This window comes from Pinus tabuliformis, chromosome 6 (genome assembly GCF_031772625.1).
Source record: "Pinus tabuliformis cultivar Carrire ecotype Pingquan chromosome 6, CPIR1, whole genome shotgun sequence".
Lineage (NCBI taxonomy): Eukaryota > Viridiplantae > Streptophyta > Pinopsida > Pinales > Pinaceae > Pinus > Pinus tabuliformis.
The window spans coordinates 1,898,277,592-1,898,288,894 of NC_142292.1; positions in this window are offsets into that span (position 1 = coordinate 1,898,277,592).

Genomic DNA, 11,303 nt, shown 5'->3' on the forward strand with positions numbered 1-11,303 from the left:
GTAGAAATTTAGAGGTTAGATGATTAGCTAGAGTGTGGGATTTAAATCCTATGGGTAGAGTGTGAAGCAGACACCACTAATTAGAAGAATCAAGACACAAAGATAGAGTCTTAATATGTAATCATTCGTTGTTTATATTTATAAATATAGAGGTTAATTTAAAACCTGTATAAGTGTGTTTCGAGTGTTGAATTATAGTGAATTGGAATTCTGTAATAGTTGTGTGCAGTCAGAGTTCTGTAGAATACAAAGAGGAGAAGAATGATTCGGAGGAATCATAATGGATCTTCAGATCTAATTGAAAGAACAAAGTGAAACTCTAAGAGAGGTAGCAAAGTGAGAATTCACGAAGTCAAGTTCGAGAGAGAGTTTAGCAGTGGAAGAGCGAAAGGTTGAAATCTTCAAGAAAACTCAAAACCACAGAAGAACTCAAGAAATGACGTAAAAACCAAGTGTAGAGAGGGATGAAGAGATGAAGTATCGGCACATAGGAACTGTTGGATCTTTATGATAAACAGCCAAGGTTAAATCATAAATAATGGGCAGAGTTCTAATATCGCATTGGAGGAAGTAACAAGAGCAATGAATCTGCCTCAAGCCTTGAGCGATTGTGATATGTGATCGAAGCATGAACTATTGGATCGCATACTTTGATCAACGGCGGAGAGTTAATCGCACTTCACAGAAGTAATAAACCCCGACTTCAAGTTTTAAGCGATTGCGATCGTTGATGCAATCAGCAGAGTGATCGCATTGCAACATTTAATGGTGCTTTATCGATGGAGGAGTATTGAGGCATGTGATACGAGTGGACCCAAAAAGTTATTAAGTGTGGTTTATATGATTTGAAATCAAAAAGAAAGGTTAATCACACATCGGAGGTGAAAAGAGTCCTGTGTTAATGTGAACTGCAAACTATGGCGATTGCGATCAACAATAAAGGGAAACACTCGAAAACTGTGCTAGGGCTATAAAAAGTGCGGAAAAGGTATGTTTGCAATGGAATTATATTTTAAAGGGTTTATAATAAAATAAAGCGCGATATGAAGGTTTTATGGGTTAAGTCTGAATTAAACAAAGGAAAGTGTGGGGTTTGGTTATATATGAGGGAATAAGAATTAAACAAGGTTTATGAGGGGTGATTAAGTCCGATAGAAAGGTGGTTTAGTAAAGACTGGGCTATTGTAATGAATGATTCCGTAGAGTTTAATAAAGGGGGCCTAAACCATTGTTGCTTGAAGATTTTGACTCGATAGTGAGTTAAGATTCCTGGGGCAAATATGATTATGCATTGTACATGCATACTGTGGGTGAAATCAGGGGTAACCCTACATCACTATAGAATTTGTTTTTATTTTAACAATGTTCACTTTCTTCTTGACATTGAACAAGATAGATAAATTTTTTTATTTTTTTCGCTGTTGGAATTGATAACCTCCTTATAATATCTTAGTTTCATTTTTTTTTCTAAGACTTTGTCACCTAAAAATTTCCCCTAGAATTTTGAAGTAATTACATTTTTTCATATCATCCTTATTAGGATTTAGCTCATGATTTTATCGATTAGAGAGGATCCTTAGGGATGAGGAAGATATTCTAGGATTTTGTTGAAGAATTTATGGATCTAAACGAGGAAATGGTTTTAGAGTCCTTTTCTATAAATGTAAGCTAAAAGGAAAAGACAGGGGTTAGAAAGTTAGGAAGTAGAAGGTTAGGAAGTAGAAAGTTAGAGGTTAGCTGGTTAGCTAGAGTGTGGGATTTAAAGCCTACGGGCAGAGTGTGAAGCAGAGGCCACTAATTAGAAGAATCAGGCCAGAAAGGCAGAGCCTTAATATGTAATCATTCATTATCTATATTTATAATTATAGAGGTTAATTTAAAACCTGTATAAGTGTGTTTCGAGTGTTGAATTATAGTGAATTGGAATTCTGTAATAGTTGTGTGCAGTCAGAGTTCTACAGAATATGCAGAGGAGAAGAATGATTCAGAGGAATCATAATGGATCATCGAATCCAATCAAAATATCAGAGTGAAGCTCTGAGAGAGGCAACGAAGTGAGAATTCGCAAAGTCAAGCTCGAGAGAGAGTTGAGCAGTGGAAGAGTGAAAGGCCGAAACCTTGAAGAAAACTCAAAACCAAAGAAAAACTCAAGAAATGACATAAAAAGCAAGTGAAGAGAGGAATGAAGGGAAGAATTATCGGTGCACAGGAACCATTGTATCTTTATGATCAATTTCCAGGGTTAAATCGTAAAGAATGGGCGGAGTTCTAATATTGCATCGGAGGAAGTAAGAAGAGCAATGAATCCGGCCTCAAGCCTTGAGCGATTGCGATATGCGATCAAAGCGTGAATCATTGGATTGTATACTCTGATCAATGGCGGAGAGTTAATCGCACTTCGCAAAAGTCATAAACATCGGCTTCAAGCTTTAAGTGATTACGATCACTGATGTGATCATCAGAGTGATTGCATCGCAACGTTTAATGGTGCTTTATCGACAGAGGAGTATTGAGACATGCAATAGGAGTGGACCCAAAATGTTATTAAGTGCGGTTTATATGATTTGAAATCCGAAAGAAAGGTTAATCACATATCGGAGGTGAAAAGAGTCTTGTGTTAATGTGAATAGTGGACTATGGCGATTGCGATCAATGATAAAGCGAAACCTCGGAAACTATGCAAGGGCTTTAAAAAGTGCAGAAAAGGTATGTTTGCAATGGAATTTTATTTTAAAGGGTTTATAATAGAATAAAGTGCGATATGAAGGTTTTATGGTTTAAGTCCGAATTAACCAAAGGAAAGTGTGGGGTTTGGTTAAATATGGAGGAATAAGAATTAAACAAGGTTTATGTGCGGTGATTAGGTCTGATAGAAAGGTGGTTTAGTAAAGACTGGGCTATTGTAATGAATGATTCCGTAGAGTTTAATAAAGGGGGCCTAAACCATTGTCGGCTGAAGATTTTGACTCGATAGTGAGTTAAAATTCCTGGGGAAAATATGATTATGCATTGTACATGCATACTGTGGGTGTAAGTAGGGGTAACCTTGCATCATTTGGTATCAGAGTAGAATTGTAATTAAAACATTTGCTGTTAAACAGAACAAAGAAATTCTATGTAAAAGAATTTAGAACAGAGCTATGTGTAAAGATGTTTATGCAGGTAGAGGGGATCAGATTCTAATCTGACAAACAGTAAACACACAGAGGTGATGTGTAGAAGAACTTGCAGATGCAAGGAACATATGACAATCCTTTTAAAGTACAGGTGGAATGGTGGAACAAGATCATGCAGAGATCTTGAAGGTGAGATGACATGTTTTGTTTTGATTTGAATACTGGAGAATATGTGGTTTTTATATGGTTGAACAGGTGATAGCATAAGGAGGTGAGAAGATTTTAGCAAGCCTAGAGCAAGGAGTGCTTAATTGGTTTAAAAGGAAAGAACTAGAGAGATGCTAAAAGACTAAGATCAAAAGAGAGAAGCTTAGTGAGGCATATGTAGCAAGGAGGAGATGTGTTACTGTAGAGGTATTGTTGCAGATCACAAATTTAATTCCACAAAGGATGTGGGTAGAATTGCTAAGTAATGAAGGAAGCTGGTAAGACTTTCTAAGTGAAAGAAGAAGTGGTCAGAACCAAGTATTTCATGGTGATTGAAATACAAGAGGACATTTGTGTTCTTGATAAGTGTAGATGAGTTAAAGCCTAGAAGGAGCAGAGAAAAGTGCTCAAAGGAGGTTCCAGAGATAGAGAACCAATTGATTGCCAAAAGACTAAGTGCAGAGGAAAGCTTGGTGAGGTATGTGGCAGCAGGGAGGACTTGTTGTCGCAGAGGCTTTAGTGCAGCTCATAGTGAATGACTGAGGAACTCATAGCAGAGGTTTTGAGGAAGACCACAGGAGAAGAAAGATGAAGAAAGAGGATGCCAACGCAAATGACAAAAGAATGAGTCAAAAGGAAATTGACAAAGAGATTGCAGAGATGAAAGAACAACTCGATGTATTGATGATGATACTAGAGGAAAGCCGAAGACTAGGTTGGGTCTTGAGGAAGAAGCCGGTGAAGTGGCATAAGTTGCAGAGAAGGCTACATCAGAGGCAAGGTGGCTGATGGGAAAACTCAGAGAAGTTGAGTTGGAAGTGGAAGTGTCCATTTGTGAACGAGAGCAGGGTGAAGTTCTGGGTGAAGATGAAGACTTGAAGACTGAAACTTCAAGTGAGACCAAAAGGTCTGATGATTTTAAATCTGATAATGTGTGTATATAGGTGAAACATGTAAAGAAGGACAATTTTCTAATATTTTCATAAAGAGGGAAGAAAACTGGCAGAATCTAAATTCTATCTTAAAAGAGAAAGTAGGGAAGGATATCAAGCAACCAAGTAAAGGACTTGATGAGATTGAGGAGAAGACCATCGAAATATTTCTAAGTCATGTAAAGGACTTGGAACAACTGGAGGAATTGGTGATTGAATCATCAAATGAAGTCATGAGGTCTTGTGGTTTTACAATTGACAAGGTGTGCGTGAATGCAGGTATTGCAAAAGACAAACCATTTTACGAAATTGTCTTGAATGAAGTTGAAAATTGGCAAGTAAAGTATGATGATGACTACCCTTCAAAGGAAGATCAAATTGAGTTATTACAGCAGAAAGAGTTCATAAATTCCATGCTTAATGGAGGAAATATCTTTAGTAGAGATGAGACAATTATTTCCTATGATAAGAAATTTGCTATGAAGAGGACAACGGGGAATTGATTTTCTTAAATGATCAGAGGGAGAGTGATGGAAAAAAGTCTAAAACTATCAAAGGGATAGAGGATCAGAATTTAATTCTTATCAAGAATGAAGAAATAGTGTCAATAAGTTATGCTTGTGACAAAGAAGAAGATAATGAGGATTGTATAGAACTTTTGGAGTAAATTCCAAGCGAGATGGAAAATTTGTGGCAGGAGTTAAGTCTTCTGGAGAAAAGGCTAGAAAACCAAGAAGTAAGTGTTCGGGTTGTAAAATTATAATTGAACGAGAATGAAGAAGTTCACTACAATGGACAGGGATAGAAAGACATCATTAGAACAGATGGTGTGGAGGAGAGATTAGTTGACAATCTCATGAATTCTTTTGAGAATTCAAATCAGCATACTGATGTGTTGAGAGAGGAGGAGAAAACACAGTAGCAAACTTAATTGTTGCCAAAGGAGGAAAAGGCATAGAAGCCTTATGTTTTTTATTTTAACAATTGTTTTGTGAGTGCAGGTTTAGTTGCAGATGTTGGAGGAATTTTGGCACAGATGAGCAGCCAAATAAAAATGGAAGAAGAATATTCTATGGAAGAATTTAATCCATGGAACATAGATGTTAAGCTGCTCGAGAGAATGTTGGAAAGTAATGATTCAGTGCAAACATAAATGATCATGAATGAGGGTAAGGATGAAAGGGAGGCAATAAGCATAGAAGTTAAAGAAAAAGTTGGAGCAAGAGCAAAAGAAAAAGTAGAAGAAAAAGCAAATGAGAAACTACAAAGTGAAAGTAACCAACAACAGTTTGATGAGTTAGTGGACAACAACAACAACCTGAAGCAGAGAGAAGGAAATAGCAGTAAGTGGCAAAGTATGGACCAGACCAACAATATACTGGACATAGAGATTGAAGAAATGTGGTAGTTAATGATGAATCAGTCCATATGGAGGAAAATGATAAAAACAGGAAGCATGATCAGTCATAATTTGAACTTGATTGACAAGGAGAGGAATATGAAATAGAAAAGAGCAGACATATAGCAATAACAAAGGTGCAATGCTTTCAGACAGTTACAAACTAAAGTTTAGGACCCTGGAGGTTTTCTATCAACTTATGAAGACACATGATCAGGAGATCATGAAAATTTTCTACTTTGGGAGGAGCATTCAACCCAATAATGTCATTATATTTTAGTAGACATAGGGGTATTGTGTTTTCAAGGGAGTTGGTCTCCTAAGTGTGAATTAATGTAATTATTTAGGATTTTGAGTGGTTTTAGTGAGAATAGGATTTAATTGAATATAGTGAGGCATATTTGTAAATGTTCTCGAATGTAGGAGAACATGAGGGATTTAGGGTAATTGAGAGATTAGAGGTTGTGAGAATTAATTGTAAAACTCATATTAGGATTTAGTTCATGATTTTATGGATTAGAGAGGATCCTTAGGGATGAAATAGAGATTTGAGGATTTTGTTGAGGAATTTATGGATCTAAAGTCATTTTATATAAATATAAGACTAAAATGCAAAGACAGGGGCTAGAAAGTTAGGAAGTAGAAAGTTAGAGGTTAGCTGGTTAGCGAGAGTGTGGGATTTAAAGCCTACGGGCAGAGTGTGAAGCAGAGGTCACTAATTAGAAGAATCGGGCTAGAAATATAGAGCCTTAGTATGTAATCATTCATTGTTTATATTCATAAATACAGAGGTTAGTTTGAAACCTGTATAAGTGTGTTTCGAGTGTTGAATTATAGTGAATTGGAATTCTGTAATAGTTGTGTGCAGGCAGAGTTACGTAGAATACGCAGAGGAGAAGAATGTTACAGAGGAATCATAATGGATCATCGAATCCAACTGAAAGATTAGAGTGAAGCACTAAGAGAGGCAACGAAGTGAGAATTCACGAAGTCAAGCTTGAGAGAGGGAGTTGAGCAGTGGAAGAGCAAAAGGCCGAAACCGTGAAGAAAACTCAAAACCACAGAAGAACTCAAGAAATGACATAAAAACCAAGTGAAGAGAGGAATGAAGAGATGAAATATCGGTGCACAGGAACTGTTGAATCTTTATGATCAACAGCCAGGGTTAAATTGCAAAGAATGGGCAAAGTTCTAATATTGCATTAGAGGAAGTAACAAGAGAAATGAATTTGGCCTCAAGCCTTGAGCGATTGCGATATGCGATCGAAGCGTGAACCGTTGGATCATATACTCTGATCGATGACGGAGAGTTAATCACACTTTGCAGAAGTCATAAACCCCGACTTCAAGCTTTAAGCGATTGCGATCGCCAATGCGATCATCAGAGTGATCACATCACAACATTTAATGGTGCTTTATCGATGGAGGAGTATTAAGGCATGCGATAGGAGCGGACCCGAAAAGTTATTAAGTGTGTTTATATGATTGGAAATCTGAAAGAAAGGTTAATTGCATATCGGAGATGAAAAGAGTCCTGTGTCAATGTGAACCGCAGACTATGGCGATTGCGATCAACGATAAAGGGAAACCTCGAAAACTGTGCAAGGGCTTTAAAAAGTGTGAAAAAGGTATGTTTGCAATGGAATTCTATTTTAAAGGGTTTATAATAGAATAAAGCGCGATATGAAGGTTTTATGGGTTAAGTCTGAATTAACCAAAGGAAAGTGTGGGGTTTGGTTATATATGCGGGAATAAGAATTAAACAAGGTTTATGAGGGGTGATTAAGTCTGATAGAAAGGTGGTTTAGTAAAGACCGGGCTATTGTAATGAATGACTTCGTAGTGTTTAATAAAGGGGGCCTAAACCATTGTTGGTTGAAGATTTTGACTCAATAGTGAGTTAACATTCCTGGGGCAAATATGATTATGCATTGTACATGCATACTGTGGGTGTAAACAGGGGTAACCTTGCATCACCATAGAATCTGTTTTTATTTTAACAATGTTCACTTTCTTCTTGACATTGAACAAGATAGATAACTTTTTCTTTTTTTTTTCACTATTGGAATTGATAACCTCCTTATAATATCTTAGTTTCATTTTTCTTTCTAAGTCCTTGTCACTTAACAATTTCCCCTAGAATTTTGAAGCAATTACATTTTTTCATATCATCCTTATTATGTAGAAAAATGTCCTCTTTTATCCTCTAATGAACCACATAATATTGGGCATTTTTTCTTAAATCGAAGGCTAATTTTTGGATAAGTTGGAATCAAATTTTGGAAATCTCTTGCCTCCTATGTTGTTTGAATTCTTCATATACACTAATATAGATCCATCTTGACCACAGATCTACCAAGTACCCAAAATGATCAATTATTTTAAGATTAGAACTTATTTTAGAGTGTAAAATTTGAAAAATGATTTACACTTACAGAGATTTGATACCTCTTGGTGTATATATATGTGTGTGTGTGAGAGAGAGAAATTGCATAAACGAATGTGTAAATGACTTAAAATTTTAATTTGAATTTTTAAGTATATAAAGGGATTCATTGCCCTCAAAATATTCATTAACACTTAAATTTTATAAATTACATCAAATATTTGATTGATTTGAAAAAAAAATACCAAAACATTTCCAAAAGAATGGAAAATGCAAAAGAATAAGAATTTAAAATATTCTATTTTATGACAAACATTGAAATTTTTTTTTTTATTAAGTACATTATTCCATTAAAAGATTTATTTTTTTATTAAGATATATTTTGAAATATATTTCAACGTTATTTAGCCATATATATTAAAATATTTTATTTAGCCATATATATTAAAATATTTTATTTATCACACATATTGAGTTTTTTAGATTCACAATTGAATGAATTACACATTTCTTTTGTATTAAAGAGTAACTAATTATTTTTATTATAGGAAAAATTAGAGTAATTTCTTATAACAATTTCTCTCTATGAAGTTTCATATTAAAATAAATTAATTAGCATAGATATTTAGATAGTTTATTGAAGTATTATATTGAAATATTTATAAAAAGAATAAGAATTATACATCTTCCTCACGTTCAAAAGTGAAAATATAATATATTTTTTAAGATTTTGTAATTAATTTATTTTTCTTAAATTTTTGATATAAAATTATGTCACTTAACATGGAAATGAAAATATTTTTCCAAGGTCAAAATATTTTACCACATCCTTTTTGTATTGATTCTCATTTTCAACAATCAACTAAGTTAGTGTGAGTGGAAATATCAATATTTTAGAATTCTTTTAATTACTTGGATGTAGAGTGCAGTCTCACCTGAATAAGATACCTAGTCATGTGATGCTCTCTTATTACAACTCTGGGAATGGTCTGCCTCAATCAGAAAAATAAAATATGGATTATTTCCCTTAATCTTAAAAATACAAGTTATAAATTAATTTTGATCTCTCTTATTAGAACTTTAAATCATAAATCTAATATTTATATTGATGATAATATGATTAATGTCCACCAAAATCAAAATATCTCATATTATTTATTATTTATATTATTATATTTATAAAAAACGATATTTATATTCTAAATTATATTATTGTATATATTTTATACATATATGATACTCTTAATATTTTTATTTACATTTTATTATATATTTAAAACAATTTATCATGACACAGGCTCATTAAAAACAAGTGTTTCCTTTTACATTGTCCTATAATTAATATATTCTTATTTTTAGTTTTAGTTTTTTTTAAATTTAGTTTTATTAAAATAAATAAAAATATATCTTGAAGTGTTTATCTTATTTAGTAATGCATTTAAGTATATCTATTGGCATTCTTATATCATATTTTTGTTGAAAACTATATTTAAAGGAATTATCTTTCTAATTTTTGTTTTAGAAAAATAAAATTTATATAAAAGAATCATAATCATTCAAATTAGATTTATTAGAAATATTCTTTATTTATATATAGAATTATAATTATAATGATAATAATGATAATCAAAACCTTTTGAGACTAAATATAGTTTATTAGAGTTTAAGAATGTATGTCATTATGTGGAATCCTTTATAAAATTATTTATATGGTGGAAAAACATTATGAAACTTGTTCCAATATCAATATGGTTTGATTAGTGAAAAGATTGAGAAGGTTTGTAGTATTTCCAAATTTAGATGAGTTTGAGTATAGGCTTAACAATCTAACATAATGCACTTTTCATCATCAACTCTCTTGCTCACAAATGTGACATCTCTTGTTGCTTTGAGAATTGACCAATGTTCAATTTCAATTTTGAGATGTATAAAATTTTGTTCATATTTTAACAACTTTAATTTTCTTCTTAACATTGAACAAGACAGATAGATAATTTTTATTTCTTTGATTTTCAAAATTGTGATTGATTGTCTCTTAAGAATATCTTAGTTTCCTTTTTCCCTCTTACTCTTTATCACCTAAGAATTTCTCCTAGAATTTTGAAGTAATAATAATTTTTATATTATCCTTATTCTATAGAATAATATCATCATTTATCCCCAACACACCACCTAATACTAAGCATTCCAATTTGAATTCAAGAAGGAATTTTTTACTAGAGTTAAAAGCACTTTTAGGAAACCTCCTAGATTCTATGTTGTTTAACCTCCTCATGTACACAAGATACCTAGTCATAGGCATACTTTCAATGGGGGAATGACTTACTTCAAGAAAAATATAGAGATTATTTCCTGTAATTTTAAATTTGCATGTTATAAATTGGGTTTGGATTTGTTGTAGATTCCTCCAAGACTCTACAAATATTGCAACCCCAAACTTGACATCCAATATTTATGATTGTGATAATAATGATTAGTTAACACTAAAATTGAAATCTTTTATGATATTTTGAATTTATATTATTATGTTTCTAAATATTATATTTTACTTGTATATTATATCATTTTTTTTATTCTAAATTAATTTAGCATCACCTTTAACATATTAAAATGGTTAAAAACACATGTTTTCTTTCACAATGTTATAATATTAATATATTATTTTTCGTATCTCTCTAAATGTAGTTTTCTCCCCATATATAAAAATGTATTGTGAAATTATGATATTTACACATTTAAGTAATTTATGGTATTATAGGGGTTAGGAATTTTTCCATTTTTTCATGTCTAATTAAAAACAAAATTATTCATGTATTTACATCCTCAATCAAACACAACACAGTAACTTGTGAATCATAGTGGACTACATAGTGGACATCACTTTCAATAAATACGTAGTGGCATGGATCACTTCGTGATTTACGATTTTTGGCAAAACGTCAGGACCAAATGACGCTCCCAATTTAGAGCTGAACGCTCAAGTGAAAGTGTTGGTGCTAATTACTGAAGGTTGTTCAGTAGGGAAATGGTCGGCATTACTTCACCAAAATGAAGAGGTTTGAAGTGGCCTTCCTCTCATTACATGAAATACCATGTCAAAAATGAATCCCTCATTCCCGGAAGCCAACCTCGCGACAATACCTATATATCGTGCTCTCCCCCGTCCTTCAAGACCATTCTCACTCAGTTATCTTCTTTGACATAATTCATTTCTGACGAAGTGAAAATATCGACTCTATACACTTTTGGTGACACAAATTTGC